Raw genomic sequence first — 21,030 nt, 5'->3', positions numbered from 1 at the left:
CAAATGGGTGGACCATTCCTTCGACATATCCTAGTTAGAAAGAGTGCTGTATGGATTCCCCTTTCAACTCGAGAACTATTAGGCCGTCTGGAGACTGTTTCGGTAAACCAGACTCCTCTCACACTCTGACCCAAACTCCAAGCACACACTGACCCACATTCCACACACACACTGACCCAGACTCCACACACACACACTGACCCAGACTCCACACACTCTGACCCAGGCTCCACACACACACTGAACCAGACTGCTCTCACACTCTGACCCAGACTCCAAGCACACACTGACCCACATTCCACACACACACTGACCCAGACTCCTCACACACACACTGATCCAGACTCCTCACACACACACTGACCCAGACTCCTCACACACACACTGACCCAGACTCCTCACACACACACGGACCCACACTCCTCACACACACACTGACCCAGACTCCACACACACACACACTGACCCAGACTCCACACACACACACACTGACCCAGACTCCTCACACACACTGACCCAGACTCCACACACACACACACTGACCCAGACTCCACACACACACACACTGACCCAGACTCCTCACACACACTGACCCAGACTCCACACACACACACACTGACCCACACTCCTCACACACACACTGACCCAGACTCCACACAGACTGACCCAGACTCCTCACACAAACACTGACCCAGACTCCACACACACACTGACCCAGACTCCTCACACAAACACTGACCCAGACTCCACACACACACACACACTGACCCAGACTCCACACACACACACTGACCCAGACTCCTCACACACACACTGATCCAGACTCCACACACACACTGACCCAGACTCCTCACACACACACTGACCCAGACTCCTCACACACACTGACCCAGATTCCTCACACACACACTGACCCACACTCCTCACACAAACACTGACCCAGACTCCTCACACACACACTGACCCAGACTCCACACACACACACACTGACCCAGACTCCACACACACACACACTGACCCAGACTCCACACACACACACACTGACCCAGACTCCACACACACACACTGACCCAGACTCCTCACACACACACTGACCCAGACTCCACACACACACTGACCCAGACTCCACACACACACACTGACCCAGACTCCACACACACACACACTGACCCAGACTCCTCACACACACACTGACCCAGACTCCACACACACACTGACCCAGACTCCTCACACAAACACTGACCCAGACTCCACACACACACACTGACCCAGACTCCACACACACACACTGACCCAGACTCCTCACACACACACTGACCCAGACTCCACACACACACACTGACCCAGACTCCACACACACACACTGACCCAGACTCCTCACACACACACTGACCCAGACTCCACACACACACTGACCCAGACTCCACGCACACACACTGACCCAGACTCCACACACACACTGACCCAGACTCCACACACACACACTGACCCAGACTCCTCACACACACACTGACCCAGACTCCACACACACACACTGACCCAGACTCCTCACACACACACTGACCCAGACTCCTCACACACACACTGACCCAGACTCCACACACACACACTGACCCAGACTCCACACACACACACTGACCCAGACTCCTCACACACACACTGACCCAGACTCCACACACACACTGACCCAGACTCCACGCACACACACTGACCCAGACTCCACACACACACTGACCCAGACTCCACACACACACACTGACCCAGACTCCTCACACACACACTGACCCAGACTCCACACACACACTGACCCAGACTCCACGCACACACACTGACCCAGACTCCACACACACACTGACCCAGACTCCACACACACACACTGACCCAGACTCCACACACACACACTGACCCAGACTCCACACACACACACTGACCCAGACTCCTCACACACACACTGACCCAGACTCCACACACACACTGACCCAGACTCCACACACACACACACTGACCCAGACTCCACACACACACTGACCCAGACTCCTCACACACACACTGACCCAGACTCCACACACACACTGACCCAGACTCCACACACACACACACTGACCCAGACTCCACACACACACTGACCCAGACTCCACACACACACACTGACCCAGACTCCTCACACACACACTGACCCAGACTCCACACACACACACACTGACCCAGACTCCACACACACACACTGACCCAGACTCCTCACACACACACACTGACCCAGACTCCAGACAATCACTGACACAGACTTCTCCCAAACTGACTCCGACTCCTCTCAAACTGACCCAGACTCCACACACACACTGTCCCAGACTCCTCACACACACACTGACCCAGACTCCCCACACATACTGACCCAGACTCCACACACACACTGACCCAGACGCCTCACACACATACTGACCCAGACTCCACACACACACTGACCCAGACTCCACACACACAGACAGACTCCAGACAATCACTGACACAGACTCCTCCCAAACTGACTCCGACTCCTCTCAAACTGACCCAGACTGCAGACACACTCTGACCCAGACTCCAAACACAGACCCAGACTCCTCACACATACTGACCCAGACTCCTTACAAACACTGACTGAGACTTCACACACACACACACTGACCCAGACTCCACACACACACACACTGACCCAGACTCCTCACACATACACTGACCCAGACTCCACACACACTGACTGAGACTTCACACACACACACACTGACCCAGACTCCACACACACACACACTGACCCAGACTCCACACACACACACATACACTGACCCAGACTCCACACACACACACACACACACTGACCCAGACTCCACACACACACACTGACCCAGACTCCTCACACACACACTGACCCAGACTCCACACACGCACACACACACTGACCCAGACTCCTCACACATACACTGACACACACACTGACCCAGACTCCTTACAAACACTGACCCAGGCCCCACACATACACTGACCCAGACTCCTCACACACACTGACCCAGACTCCTCACACACACTGACCCAGACTCCTCACACACACTGACCCAGACTCCTCACACATACACTGACCCAGACTCCTCACACACACTGACCCAGACTCCTCACACACACACTGACCCAGGCCCCACACACACACTGACCCAGACTCCTCACACATACACTGACCCGGACTCCACACACACACACACACACTGACCCAGACTCCTCACACACACACTGACCCAGGCCCCACACATACACTGACCCAGACTCCACACACACACACACACACTGACCCAGACTCCTCACACATACACTGACACACACACTGACCCAGACTCCTCACACATACACTGACACACACACTGACCCAGACTCCTCACACATACACTGACACACACACTGACCCAGACTCCTTACAAACACTGACCCAGGCCCCACACACACACTGACCCAGACTCCTCACACACACACACACACTGACCCAGACTCCTCACACATACACTGACACACATACTGACCCAGGCCCCACACACACACTGACCCAGACTCCTCACACACACACTGACCCAGACTCCTTACAAACACTGACCCAGGCCCCACACATACACTGACCCAGACTCCTCACACATACACTGACCCAGACTCCTCACACACACACTGACCCAGACTCCACACACACACACACACACTGACCCAGACTCCACACACACACACACACACTGACCCAGACTCCTCACACACACACTGACCCAGACTCCACACACACACACACACACTGACCCAGACTCCTCACACATACACTGACCCAGACTCCACACACACACACACACACTGACCCAGACTCCTCACACATACACTGACACACACACTGACCCAGACTCCTCACACATACACTGACACACACACTGACCCAGACTCCTTACAAACACTGACCCAGGCCCCACACACACACTGACCCAGACTCCTCACACATACACTGACCCAGGCCCCACACATCCACTGACCCAGACTCCACACATACACTGACCCAGACTCCACACACACACACACACACTGACCCAGACTCCTCACACACACACTGACCCAGGCCCCACACACACACTGACCCAGACTCCTCACACATACACTGACACACACACTGACCCAGACTCCTTACAAACACTGACCCAGGCCCCACACACACACTGACCCAGACTCCTCACACACACACACACACTGACCCAGACTCCACACATACACTGACACACATACTGACCCAGGCCCCACACACACACTGACCCAGACTCCTCACACACATACTGACCCAGGCCCCACACACACACTGACCCAGACTCCTCACACACACACTGACCCAGACTCCTTACAAACACTGACCCAGGCCCCACACACACACTGACCCAGACTCCACACACACACTGACCCAGACTCCACACACACACACACTGACCCAGACTCCTTACAAACACTGACCCAGGCCCCACACACACACTGACCCAGACTCCACACACACACTGACCCAGACTCCACACACACACTGACCCAGACTCCACACACACACTGACCCAGACTCCACACACACACACTGACCCAGACTCTTCACACATACACTGACCCAGGCCCCACACACACACACTGACCCAGACTTCTCACACATACACTGACCCAGACTCCTCACACACACACACACACACACTGACCCAGACTCCTTACAAACACTGACCCAGGCCCCACACACACACTGACCCAGACTCCTCACACATACACTGACCCAGGCTCCTCACACACACACACACACATACTGACCCAGGCCCCACACACACACTGACCCAGACTCCCCACACATACACTGACCCAGACTCCACACACACACACACACACTGACCCAGACTCCTCACACACACACTGACCCAGGCCCCACACACACACTGACCCAGGCCCCACACACACACTGACCCAGGCCCCACACACACACTGACCCAGACTCCACACACGCACACTGTGATAAATCCATGTAGTGAGACAAGGACTCGAAGAGGCGATATCGTAGAATTAGCACGAGTACTTTATTAACAAACAGAGTAACAAACATCATGCCTGCATCCTGGCATTTCACCTCTGCTGACCTTGACAGGAAGCAAACCTCCGACCTTAACAGGAAGCAAACCTGACCTTAGCAGCAGCATTGGCTACAGCACCACCTGGTGGATAACCTTAATCATAACATCCCAGATTACTATATCCCTCCCTACTTAAGATTTCAGTATGAATTTCTTAACAAACAACCATTCCTGAGGGTCACATAAGGAGTCTCCATTCATCATGTTCCATACTTGATTAATCTAACAGTTCAGTATCAATCTCTCTGGTGGCTTGCGAGTCCTTTGTGAATGTCTAACAGTAAAGTCCCTGCTTGTTTGTGGTGAAGCCACCAGCTGCTCCTGAGCAGTGCTCAGAGTATCTGACTCTGCAACGATGGTTTCCTCTTGACGAATAGGTTCCTGTGGAATTGTCTCTGTCCCTGGTGGTGGCACCACAGATGCACTTGGATAACTGGGGGCAACCGTGTCTTCAGTCATGGCATCTGGAACCTTCATTTCAATTTCCCCTTGTCTGGGAAGTATCTGATCTACATGTCTGCGTACTACCCTACCATCTCCCAACATGACCTTGTATGATCCACTTTGGTCCATAACTGAAATTCCTGGTAAGGACCGCATCTCCTTCTCCAAAACTTCGGCTCTTTGTTCTTTTGTCATGGTTCTCTTTTTGTTTGTTTTGTCTGTTTTCCATTTTCCTTTTTAGGTCTGGGTGGACAAGGTCAAGAGTGGAGCGTAGTCTACGACCTAATAACATCTCAGCAGGAAAGAGTCCTGTGGTGGATTGAGGTGTTATTCTGTAGCTGAACAGAACCCGTGACACTTTGGCTGCTAAACTCCCTTCTGCACTTTTTTTCATCATCTCCTTAAATGGTTGTACGGCTCTCTCCGCAAGTCCATTTGAGGACGGATGATATGGAGCCGAGGTCACCTGCACTATGCCATTTTTTCTCAAGAACTCTTTTGTCTCTGCACTCACAAAACAAGTGGCATTGTCACTCACCACGATCTCCGATAGCCCTTGATTACTGAAGCTCCGACGCAGGCAGTCTATAGTAGTAGTGGTGGAAGCAGAATTTACAGGATAAATATCCATCCATTTGGAATGTGCATCAATGATTATGAGGAACATTTTCCCCATGAATGGACCCGCATAATCTAAGTGCAATCTTCTCCATGGTTTATCCGGCCACTCCCAGGGGTGGAGAGGAGCCGCTGCTGGTGCCTTCCGGTGTTCCTGACAAGTGCTGCATGTCTTGACTAGATTTTCTATCTCCTCATCTAGCTTTGGCCACCACAAGTAACTCCTAGCCAAAGCTTTCATACGCAAGACCCCAGGATGACACTGATGTAGTTGCTCTAGGATAGACTGTCGTGCTGGCTGTGGATTAATCACTCGTGCTCCCCACAACACGCAACCATCCTGCACACTCAGCTCTGTTTTCCTGACACTGTATGGTGTGAAGTCAGCCCCTTCCGGATGCTGTGGCCATCCCCTCACCACATATTCTCGAACTCTAGACAGTACTGGATCTTTACCTGTCCATGTTCTTACTTGCTCTGCAGTCACAAGTGCCGTGTCAGTGTCCTCCAACATCAAAACTCTGTCCTCTGGAGTTGCACGGATAGGTGTGCCTGGCAGTGGAAGACGGCTCAAGGCATCTGCGTTCCCATGGTACTTGCCCGCCTTGTAGACGATGATATACTCATATGCCCTCAACGTCACTGCCCACCTCTGGATCCGGGGTGACACCACCTGTGGAACTGCTTTCATTTCGTTGAAAAGAGAGAGAAGAGGTTTATGATCGGTGCATATGGTGAACTTCCTGCCATATATGTACTTGTGGAACCTCTGTAACCCAAACATTACTGCTAACCCCTCTTTGTTTAACTGGGAATAGTTTTTTTCTGCTGGTGTTAGAGTTCGGGACATAAACCCTATTGGTCTTTCAGTTCCATCTTCCATGCAGTGTGAAAGAACTGCCCCCACCCCGTAAGGTGAAGCGTCACAAGAGAGAATGATGTCTTTCTCTGCATTGTAGTGAACCAGCACATCCGACGACAGCATCAGTTTCTTGGACTGTTCAAATGAGACCCCCTGCTCCTCTCCCCACTGCCACTGTGTCTCCTTGCGCAGTAGTTTGTGAAGAGGTGCTAATACAGTTGACAAGTTTGGTAAAAACCTGTTATAACAGTTCAGCAGTCCCAGATAAGCTTTTAACTCAGCCACATTTGTAGGAGCAGGGGCGTCCTGCAGTGCTTGTACCTTCTCCTTGAGTGGATGGAGCCCGGTGGCATCCACTCTGTGTCCCAGGAACACTGCCTCATTCCCCAGGAAAGTGCACTTACTCCTCTTGAGCCGGAACCCTGCCCTCTCCAATCTCTGTAGTACCTCTCTCATAGTGCTCAGATGCTCCTGGTCGGTTCTTCCCGTCACCAGAATGTCATCCAGATAGATGGAAACATGTGGAATCCCTTGCAGTACACCTTCGATTGTCCTCTGGAAGATAGCTGGACTAGATGAGACACCAAACGGTAAGCGGTTATATGTAAACAAGCCCTTGTGTGTATTTATCATGACATACTTCTTTGATTCGTCATCCAGTGTAATCTGCAAGTAGGCATGACTCATATCCAACTTTGTGAATTTCTTTCCTCCAGCCAGGTTTGCAAAGAGATCCTCTGTTTTGGGAATAGGATACTGCTCTAGTTTGGACACCCGATTGACAGTCAATTTATAGTCTCCACAGGGTCTTACCGAATAGTCCGGTTTTAAAACAGGTACTATGGGAGCTGCCCATTCCGAACATTTCACCGGCTCCAGTATGTTCTCTCTCAATAGACGGTCAAGCTCAGCCTCTACCTTTGGCTTCATGGCATAAGGCACAGGTCGTTGTTTAAAAAAGCTTGGCGGTGCCTCCTTGTCTACATAAATCTTAGCTGGGGGGCCATTAAATGTGTCAAGTTCCTCCTTGAACACACTCTCATGTTCACTCAACACTTCTTGCAAAGTCAACTGTTTGCCCGCATCTATTTGATGTACTGCTCCCCAGTCTAATTTAAGTTCTTTTATCCAGCCCCGACCTAACAGGTTTGGTCCGGTACCCGATACTATAACTACAGGTAGCTGTTCCACTGTGTCCCTGTGTTGCACAGTTACATTAACTGCACCTAATGTCACTACTCATTCACCTGTATATGTTTTAAGATGCAGGGAACAAGGCTTTAACTCTGGAACTTTTGCATGGTTCCACAATTTTGAGTACTCTGCCTTGTTCATTATGGTCACGCCGCACCCTGTATTCACTTCAAAGTTCACCTTAGAGTCACTTACTGTCAGTTGCAATGTGATAGGAGCCACTTTTGGAATGTTCTCTAACATGGTATACATTATGAACATGTCCTCTTCTTCCTCAGCTTCCCCACTGATGTGGTATGCTCCATGTTTTTTCACTTCTCTCCCTTGGTTTTGCTGTCCTCCCCCTTTTGGTTTGGATTCCTCCACAGGTGATTTTGCCCTGCAAGCTCATTTTATGTGTCCTTGTTTCCCACACTTGTAGCACTTTTCCTCCAGAAACCGGCATTCACTCGCCAGGTGATCGCCCTTGCATCTATAACATGCCTTCACATGCTCACGTTGTGGTTTCTGACGCATGTTCAACTTGTGCACAACAACCTGACCTTCAACTTGCGTAGCATTAGCCCTGTCTGAACCCTGTATTTCTTTTACATCTCAGTTCGCTGTCTCTATGGCTTGAGCAAGTTCCAATGCTTTTCCATAAGTAAGCCCAGTCTCGGAAAATAATCTACGCTGCACTCGGTCGTCCATAATTCCGCAAACTAGCCTATCTCGCAACATTTCCTTCAGGTTGTTCCCATAATTGCAATCTTGTGCTAATTTACGCAACACCGCTACATAGTCTATTACGCTCTCTTCCTCTTTCCTGTTCCTTGAATTAAACTTGAACCGCTGTACAATCTCGCTAGGCTTAGGGTTGAAATGTTCTTTTAGCAAAGCCACTAATTAAACAAATGATTTGTCTCCAGGCTTATCAGGACTGAGCAGATTCTTCATCAAACTGTAGGTTTGGCTTCCCACTGAACTAAGCAGAATAGCTTTCCTTTTTCCGGCATCACTTATTTCATTTGCTTCGAAAAAATAACCCAACACTTCACAGTATTCCTCCCAGGTTTGTGCTTGACTATCAAAAGTGGAAACCGTTCCTACCGTGGCAGCCATGCTCTCTTCCAGCTGGTAGCTAACCATAGCTCGTAATTTTGTTGTTTCAACGTCCTGGCAGACTTTTCTTCTTTATCCAGGGTCCTTTGGTTACCTCGTCGCCAAATCTGATAAATTCATGCAGTGAGACAAGGACTCGAAGAGGCGATATCGTAGAATTAGCACGAGTACTTTATTAACAAACAGAGTAACAAACATCATGCCTGCATCCTGGCATTTCACCTCTGCTGACCTTGACAGGAAGCAAACCTCTGCCCTTAGCACCAGCATTGGCTACAGCACCACCTGGTGGATAACCTTAATCATAACATCCCAGATTACTATACACACACTGACCCAGACTCCACACACACACACACACACACACACACACACTGACCCAGACTCCTCACACATACACTGACACACATACTGACCCAGACTCCTTACAAACACTGACCCAGACCCCACACACACACTGACCCAGCCTCCTCACACATACAGTGACCCAGACTCCACACACACATACACTGACCCAGACTCCACACACAGTGACCCAGACCCCACATACACACACACTGACCCAAACCCCACATACACACACACTGACCCAGACTCCACATACACACACACTGACCCTGACTCCACATACACACACACTGACCCAGACTCCACATACACACACACTGACCCAGACTCCACATACACACACACTGACCCAGACTCCACATACACACACACTGACCCAGACTCCACATACACACACACTGACCCAGACTCCACATACACACACACTGACCCAGACTCCTCACACACACTGACGCAGACTCCACACACACACACTGACCCAGACTCCTCACACACACTGACCCAGACTCCTCACACACACACTGACCCAGACTCCTCACACACACACTGACCCAGACTTCACACACACTGACCCAGACTGCGCACGCACACTGACCCAGACTGCGCATGCACACTGACGCAGACTCCCCACACACTGACCCAGACTGCGCACACACATACTGACCCAGACTCCACACACACTGACCCAGACCCCACATACACACACACTGACGCAGACTCCACACACACACTGACCCAGACTCCACGCACACACTGACCCAGACTCTTCACACACACTGACCCAGACTCCTCACATGCACACTGACCCAGACTCCTCACACGCACACTGACCCAGACTCCTCGCACGCACACTGACCCAGACTGCGCACGCACACTGACCCAGACTGCGCACGCACACTGACCCAGACTGCGCACGGACACTGACCCAGACTGCGCACGCACACTGACCCAGACTGCGCATGCACACTGACCCAGACTGTGCACGCACACTGACGCAGACTCCCCACACTGACCCAGACTGCGCATGCACATACTGACCCAGACTCCACACACACTGACCCAGACCCCACATACACACACACTGATGCAGACTCCACACACACACTGACCCAGACTCCTCACACACACTGACCCAGACTGCGCACGCACACTGACCCAGACTGCGCACGCACACTGACCCAGACTGCGCACAGTAAGGCTCGCAAAATTTTACAGATTCCCCCAAAGTAAGAAAAGAAGAGATTTTGGACTGTTTGAAAGAATATTGGGCCAAAAGGGACTTAAAGTCAAAACCCCAGGAAGATTTGGCTATTTTAAAAGGCATGTCCAGACCTGTGGAAAAGCTAACCAAAGGAACTGGGTTGGGCACTATGGGACAGACAGTTTGAGTATTGGAAAAGGCCAGATTGTCTGAGAATGTTCTGGGCCGTCCCAGCGATTCTACATAAAGACAATAGGCCCACGGAAGGACAGTTCCCGCCGAAACCTACAGGGCCATCAAGAACATGAATAATACAATACATGCCACTAATCAACGAAAGAGACCCTGGCCCCAGCAGGAGAAGACAATCGAACAACAGTTTAAAACCACTCAGAGAGACACCCAAAACCACTTTGCACACTTAAACTGATTTCGAAACAATCCCGAAACTAGTTAAAAGTCAATTAACAATAGATGGGACCAGCCCCGAAACTCGTTAAGAATTTTAAAACGATTAAAATTAACCAGCCCGCCAAAATTAACAATGGGCCAGAAGAGATTTGGTGGTCAGGTAAGCCAGGCCTCAAAACAGTATAATTGAGGGCTGCTTGTTCACAGAAAGCAGTGCAGTTCAGAAACCCAGGTGAAAGGAGTAGTGAAAAGGAGAGCCGTTAGAAAGTATGGTTCAGAAGGGTACTCATCATCATCATCATCGCACACAGTCGGAGAATCGGAGACTTGAGGAAAGAACAACGAAATGAAAGGAGAAAGGAATCGCAGCAACCAAAGGCCTCAAGAAACCAACAACTAACAATATTACCACCAACTAGGTAATATTGGGCCACCGCGACCAACAAGAAACCAACTTGGAAGAAACCGAAGATTCGCAAACTTGTTTCCACTCTACAAGCTAGCCTGACTTACCCCTGGGTAAGATTTAACACAAAAGGCTCTAAAAACTATACCTAACCAAAGGAAATTGGGTACTTACCCGATAAATCCAAATGCGCACCGACCGCATCAGCGGACTTGCGAAGACTGAAAACCCAACGCAGGTGCAGTCTTCCACCATGTCCGGGCTACGGCAGGCCCCAACCGCCACAGCTAGAGAGAACCCTGAAATCGCGAACCTCTACAACTATCAAGAAAGTCGTTTGGTGAGCATTTCCTGGTCCTCTGGAATTCAACCTAGTTAGTATAGTGGGATTGGGAGGGGTAAGGTATTTCGTCAATTGTCATTCTCCCTCGCATATTCTGAAGTGTTCCCCCTTTTAGGGTGATAAGATTCATTGTATTGTATATTTTCCTGTCTCAAAATAAAATCTCAATTCTTTTGACTAACTCAGTTGTCTGTTGCAATTTCATTACAACCTCCAAATAAGTCCAAAGTCTAGAACCAAGGGAGTGGGAGCGATTCGAACCGCTCAGGGAGTCAGAGGCAAAGCTGACCACACACACCACCCCTTACAACACACACACTGACCCAGACTGCACACACACACTGACCCAGACTGCACACACACACATAGAAACATAGAAGATAGGGCAGGAGTAGGCCATTCGGTCCCTCGAGCCTGCTCTGCCATTCAATGAGATCATGGCTGATCATCCAAACTCAGTACCCTGTCCCCGCCTTCTCCCCATTTCCCTTGATCCCTTTAGCCTTAAGAAATATATCGAACTCCTTCTTGAATATATTTAATGAATTGGCCTCAACTGCCATCTGTGGTAGAGAATTCCACAGGATCACCACTCTCGGTGAAGAAATTCATAGAAACATAGAAACATAGAAGACAGGAGCAGAAGGAGGCTATTTGGCCCCTCGAGCCTGCTCCGCCATTCAATTTGATCACGTCTGATCATCCAAATTCAGTACCCTGTCCCTGCTTTCTCCCATACCCCTTGATCCCTTTAGCCTTAAGAAATATATCCAACTCCTTCTTGAATATATTGAATGAATTGGCCTCGACTGCCTTCTGTGGTAGAGAATTCCACATGTTCACCACTCTCTGGGTGAAGAAATTCCTCCTCATCTCAATCCTAAATAGCTAACCCCTTATCTTTAGACTGTGACCCCTGGTTCTGGACTCCCCGGCCATCAGGAACATCCTTCCTGCATCTAGTCTGTCTAGTCCTGTTAGAATTTTATAAGTTTCAATGAGATCCCCTCTCATTCTTCTAAACTCCAGCGAGTATAAGCCCAATCGACCCAATCTCTCCTTATACATCATTCCTGCCATCCCAGGTATCAGTCTGGTGAATCTTCACTGGCAAGAACATCCTTCCTCAGATAAGGCGACCAAAACTGCACACAATACTCAAGTTGTGGTCTCACCAAGGCCCTGTACAACTGCAGCAAGACATCCATGCTCCTGTACTCCTCTCAAACTGATCCAGGCTCCTCACAAACACTGACCCAGACTCCACACACACACTGACCCAGACTCCCCACACACACTGACCCGGACTCCCCACACACACTGATCCGGACTCCCCACACACACTGACCCGGACTCCCCACACACACTGACCCGGACTCCTCACACACACTGACCGGGACTCCTCACACACACTGATCCAGACTCCCCACACACACTGACCCGGACTCCCCACACACACTGACCCAGAATCCCCACACACACTGACCCGGACTCCCCACACACACTGACCCGGACTCCCCACACACACTGACCCAGAGTCCCCATACACACTGACCCGGACTCCCCACACACACTGACCCGGACTCCCCACACACACTGACCCGGACTCCCCACACACACTGACCCAGAATCCCCACACACACTGACCCGGACTCCCCACACACACTGACCCAGACTCCTCACACACTGACCCGGACTCCCCACACACACTGACCCAGACTCCCCACACACACTGACCCAGACTCCCCACACACACTGACCCGGACTCCCCACACACACTAACCCAGACTCCCCACACACACTGACCCAGACTCCCCACACACACTGACCCAGACTCCCCACACACACTGACCCGGACAACCCACACACACTGACCCGGACTCCCCACACACACTGACCCGGACTCCCCACACACACTGACCCGGACTCCCCACACATACTGACCCAGACTCCCCAAACGTACTGACCTCCACACACACACTGACCCGGACTCCCCACACACACTGACCCAGACTCCCCACACACACTGACCCAGACTCCACACACACACACACATACACCGACCCAGACTCCACACACACTGACCCAGTGTCCCCACACACACTGACCCGGACTCCCTACACACACTGACCCGGACTCCCCACACACACTGACCCGGACACCACACACACACTGACCCGAACTCCCCACACACACTGACCCAGACTCCCCACACACACTGACCTCCCCACACACACTGTCCCGGACTCCCCACACACACTGACCCACATTCCCCACACACACTGACCCAGACCCCCCACACACACTGACCCGGACTCCCCACACACAATGACCCAGAGTCCCCACACACACTGACCCGGACTCCGCACACACACTGACCCGGACTCCCCACACACACTGACCCACATTCCCCACACACACTGACCCAGACCCCCCACACACACTGACCCGGACTCCCCACACACAATGACCCAGAGTCCCCACACACACTGACCCGGACTCCCCACACACACTGTCCCGGACTCCCCACACACACTGACCCACATTCCCCACACACACTGACCCAGAACCCCCACACACACTGACCCGGACTCCCCACACACAATGACCCAGAGTCCCCACACACACTGACCCGGACTCCCCACACACACTGACCCCGACTCCTCACACACACTGACCCGGAGTCCCCACACACACTGACCGGGACTCCCCACACACACTGACCCGGACTCCCCACACACACTGACCCGGACTCCCCACACACACTGACCCGGACTCCCCACACACACTGACCCGGACTCCCCACACACACTGACCCGGATTCCCACACACACTGACCCGGACTCCCTACACACGCTGACCCCGACTCCCCACACACACTGACCCGGACTCCCCACACACACTGACCCGGACTCCCCACACACAGTGACCCGGACTCCCCACACACACACACACTGACCCAAACTCCCCACACACACACTGACCCAAACTCCCCACAAACACACTGACCCACACTCCACACACACACTGACCCACACTCCACACACACACTGACCCAGACTCGACACACACACACTGACCCAGACGCCACACACACACTCTGACCCAGACTCCACACACACACACTGACCCAGACTCCACACACACACACTGACACACACTCCACACACACACACTGACCCAGATTCCACACACACACACTGACACAGACTCCACACACACACACTGACCCAGACTCCACACACACACACTGACCCGGACTCCCCACACACACTGACCTGGACACCACACACACACTGACCCGAACTCCCCACACACACTGACCCAGACTCCCCACACACACTGACCTCCCCACACACACTGTCCCGGACTCCCCACACACACTGACCCGGACTCCCCACACACACTGACCCGGACTCCCCACACACACTGACCCGGACTCCCCACACACACTGACCCGGACTCCCCACACACACTGACCCGGACTCCCTACACACACTGACCCCGACTCCCCACACACACTGACCCGGACTCCCCACACACACTGACCCGGACTCCCCACACACAGTGACCCGGACTCCCCACACACACACACACTGACCCAAACTCCCCACACACACACTGACCCAAACTCCCCACAAACACACTGACCCACACTCCACACACACACTGACCCACACTCCACACACACACTGACCCAGACTCGACACACACACACTGACCCAGACGCCACACACACACACTGACCCAGACTCCACACACACACACTGACCCAGACTCCACACACACACACTGACCCAGACTCCACACACACACACTGACCCAGACTCCACACACACGCACTGACCCAGACTCCACACACACACACTGACCCAGACTCCACACACACACACTGACCCAGACTCCACACACACACACTGACCCAGGCTCCCCACACACACACTGACCCAGACTCCACACACACACACACACTGACCCAGACTCCACACACACACACTGACCCAGACTCCACACACACACACACTGACCCGGATTCCACACACACACACACACTGACCCGGACTCCACACACACACATACACTGACCCAGTCTCCACACACACACACACACACTGACCCAGACTCCACACACACTGACCCAGACTCCACACACACCCACACACACTGACCCAGACTCCACACACACTGCCCCAGACTCCCCACACAGACTGACCCAGACTCCACACACACACTGACCCGGACTCCCCACACACACTGACCCAGACTCCCCACACACACTGACCCGGACTCCCCACACACACTGACCCGGACTCCCTACACACACTGACCCGGACTCCCCACACACACTGACCCGGACTCCCCACACACACTGACCCAGACACCCCACACACACTGACCCGGACTCCCCACACACACTGACCCAGACTCCCCACACACACTGACCCGGACTCCCCACACACACTGACCCAGACTCCCCACTCAAACTTACCCGGACTCCCCACACACACTGACCCGGACTCCCCACACACACTGACCAAGACTCCCCACACACACTGACCCGGACTCCCCACACACACTGACCCGGACTCCCCACACACACTGACGCAGACTCCCCACACACACTGACGCAGACTCCCCACACACACTGACCGAGACTCCCCAAACACACTGACCCAGTCTCCCCACACACACCACTGACCCGGACACCCCACACACACTGACCCGGACTCCCCACACACACTGACCTGGACTCCCCACACACACTGACCCAGACTCCCCACACACACTGACCCAGACTCCCCACACACACTGACTCAGACTCCCCACACACACTGACCCAGACTCCCCACACACACTGACCAGGACTCCCCACATACACTGACCCGGACTCCCCACACACACTGACCCAGACTCCCCACACACACTGACCCAGACTCCCCACACACACTGACCCGGACTCCCCACACACACTAACCCAGACTCCCACACACACTGACCCAGACTCCCCACACACACTGACCCAGACTCCCCACACACACTGACCCGGACAACCCACACACACTGACCCGGACTCCCCACACACACTGACCCGGACTCCCCACACACACTGACCCGGACTCCCCACACATACTGACCCAGACTCCCCACACGTACTGACCTCCACACACACACTGACCCGGACTCCCCACACACACTGACCCAGACTCCCCACACACACTGACCCGGACTCCCCACACAGACTGACCCGGACTCCCACACACACTGACCCAGACTCCACACACACACACACATACACCGACCCAGACTCCACACACACTGACCCAGTGTCCCCACACACACTGACCCGGACTCCCTACACACACTGACCCGGACTCCCCACACACACTGACCTGGACACCACACACACACTGACCCGAACTCCCCACACACACTGACCCAGACTCCCCACACACACTGACCTCCCCACACACACTGTCCCGGACTCCCCACACACACTGACCCGGACTCCCCACACACACTGACCCGGACTCCCCACACACACTGACCCGGACTCCCCACACACACTGACCCGGACTCCCCACACATACTGACCCGGACTCCCTACACACACTGACCCCGACTCCCACACACACTGACCCGGACTCCCCACACACACTGACCCGGACTCCCCACACACAGTGACCCGGACTCCCCACACACACACACACTGACCCAAACTCCCCACACACACACTGACCCAAACTCCCCACAAACACACTGACCCACACTCCACACACACACTGACCCACACTCCACACACACACTGACCCAGACTCGACACACACACACTGACCCAGACGCCACACACACACACTGACCCAGACTCCACACACACACACTGACCCAGACTCCACACACACACACTGACCCAGACTCCACACACACACACTGACCCAGACTCCACACACACACACTGACCCAGACTCCACACACACACACTGACCAGACTCCACACACACACACTGACCCAGACTCCACACACACACACTGACCCAGGCTCCCCACACACACACTGACCCAGACTCCACACACACACACACACTGACCCAGACTCCACACACACACACTGACCCAGACTCCACACACACACACACTGACCGGATTCCACACACACACACACACTGACCCGGACTCCACACACACACATACACTGACCCAGTCTCCACACACACACACACACACTGACCCAGACTCCACACACACTGACCCAGACTCCACACACACCCACACACACTGACCCAGACTCCACACACACTGCCCCAGACTCCCCACACAGACTGACCCAGACTCCACACACACACTGACCCGGACTCCCCACACACACTGACCCAGACTCCCCACACACACTGACCCGGACTCCCCACACACACTGACCCGGACTCCCTACACACACTGACCCGGACTCCCCACACACACTGACCCGGACTCCCCACACACACTGACCCAGACACCCCACACACACTGACCCGGACTCCCCACACACACTGACCCAGACTCCCCACACACACTGACCCGGACTCCCCACACACACTGACCCAGACTCCCCACTCAAACTTACCGGACTCCCCACACACACTGACCCGGACTCCCCACACACACTGACCAAGACTCCCACACACACTGACCCGGACTCCCCACACACACTGACCCGGACTCCCCACACACACTGACGCAGACTCCCCACACACACTGACGCAGACTCCCCACACACACTGACCGAGACTCCCCAAACACACTGACCCAGTCTCCCCACACACACTGACCCGGACACCCCACACACACTGACCCGGACTCCCCACACACACTGACCTGGACTCCCCACACACACTGACCCAGACTCCCCACACACACTGACCCAGACTCCCCACACACACTGACTCAGACTCCCCACACACACTGACCCAGACTCCCCACACACACTGACCAGGACTCCCCACATACACTGACCCGGACTCCCCACACACACTGACCCAGACTCCCCACACACACTGACCCAGACTCCCCACACACACTGACCCGGACTCCCCACACACACTAACCCAGACTCCCCACACACACTGACCCAGACTCCCCACACACACTGACCCAGACTCCCCACACACACTGACCCGGACAACCCACACACACTGACCCGGACTCCCCACACACACTGACCCGGACTCCCCACACACACTGACCCGGACTCCCCACACATACTGACCCAGACTCCCCACACGTACTGACCTCCACACACACACTGACCCGGACTCCCCACACACACTGACCCAGACTCCCCACACACACTGACCCGGACTCCCCACACAGACTGACCCGGACTCCCCACACACACTGACCCAGACTCCACACACACACACACATACACCGACCCAGACTCCACACACACTGACCCAGTGTCCCCACACACACTGACCCGGACTCCCTACACACACTGACCCGGACTCCCCACACACACTGACCTGGACACCACACACACACTGACCCGAACTCCCCACACACACTGACCCAGACTCCCACACACACTGACCTCCCCACACACACTGTCCCGTACTCCCCACACACACTGACCCACATTCCCCACACACACTGACCCAGACCCCCCACACACAATGACCCGGACTCCCCACACACAATGACCCAGAGTCCCCACACACACTGACCCGGACTCCCCACACACACTGACCCGGACTCCCCACACACACTGACCCACATTCCCCACACACACTGACCCAGAGCCCCCACACACACTGACCCGGACTCCCCACACACAATGACCCAGAGTCCCCACACACACTGACCCGGACTCCCCACACACACTGTCCCGGACTCCCCACACACACTGACCCACATTCCCCACACACACTGACCCAGAACCCCCACACACACTGACCCGGACTCCCCACACACAATGACCCAGAGTCCCCACACACACTGACCCGGACTCCCCACGCACACTGACCCGGACTCCCCACACACACTGAGCCGGACTCCCCACACACACTGACCCGGACTCCCCACACACACTTACCCGGGCTCCCCACACACACTGACCCGGACTCCCCACACACACTGACCCCGACTCCTCACACACACTGACCCGGAGTCCCCACACACACTGACCGGGACTCCCCACACACACTGACCCGGACTCCCCACACACACTGACCCGGACTCCCCACACACACTGACCCGGACTCCCCACACACACTGACCCGGACTCCCCACACACACTGACCCGGACTCCCTACACACACTGACCCCGACTCCCCACACACACTGACCCGGACTCCCCACACACACTGACCCGGACTCCCCACACACAGTGACCCGGACTCCCCACACACACACACACTGACCCAAACTCCCCACACACACACTGACCCAAACTCCCCACAAACACACTGACCCACACTCCACACACACACTGACCCACACTCCACACACACACTGACCCAGACTCGACACACACACACTGACCCAGACGCCACACACACACACTGACCCAGACTCCACACACACACACTGACCCAGACTCCACACACACACACTGACCCAGACTCCACACACACACACTGACCCAGACTCCACACACACACACTGACCCAGACTCCACACACACACACTGACCCAGACTCCACACACACACACTGACCCAGACTCCACACACACACACTGACCCAGGCTCCCCACACACACACTGACCCAGACTCCACACACACACACACACACTGACCCAGACTCCACACACACACACTGACCCAGACTCCACACACACACACACTGACCCGGATTCCACACACACACACACACTGACCCGGACTCCACACACACACATACACTGACCCAGTCTCCACACACACACACACACACTGACCCAGACTCCACACACACTGACCCAGACTCCACACACACCCACACACACTG

The sequence above is a fragment of the Somniosus microcephalus genome, chromosome 14, assembly GCF_052327205.1.
Source record: "Somniosus microcephalus isolate GS21.2 chromosome 14, FLI_Smic_1.0, whole genome shotgun sequence".
Taxonomy (NCBI): domain Eukaryota; kingdom Metazoa; phylum Chordata; class Chondrichthyes; order Squaliformes; family Somniosidae; genus Somniosus; species Somniosus microcephalus.
This window is presented reverse-complemented; position numbering follows the sequence as displayed.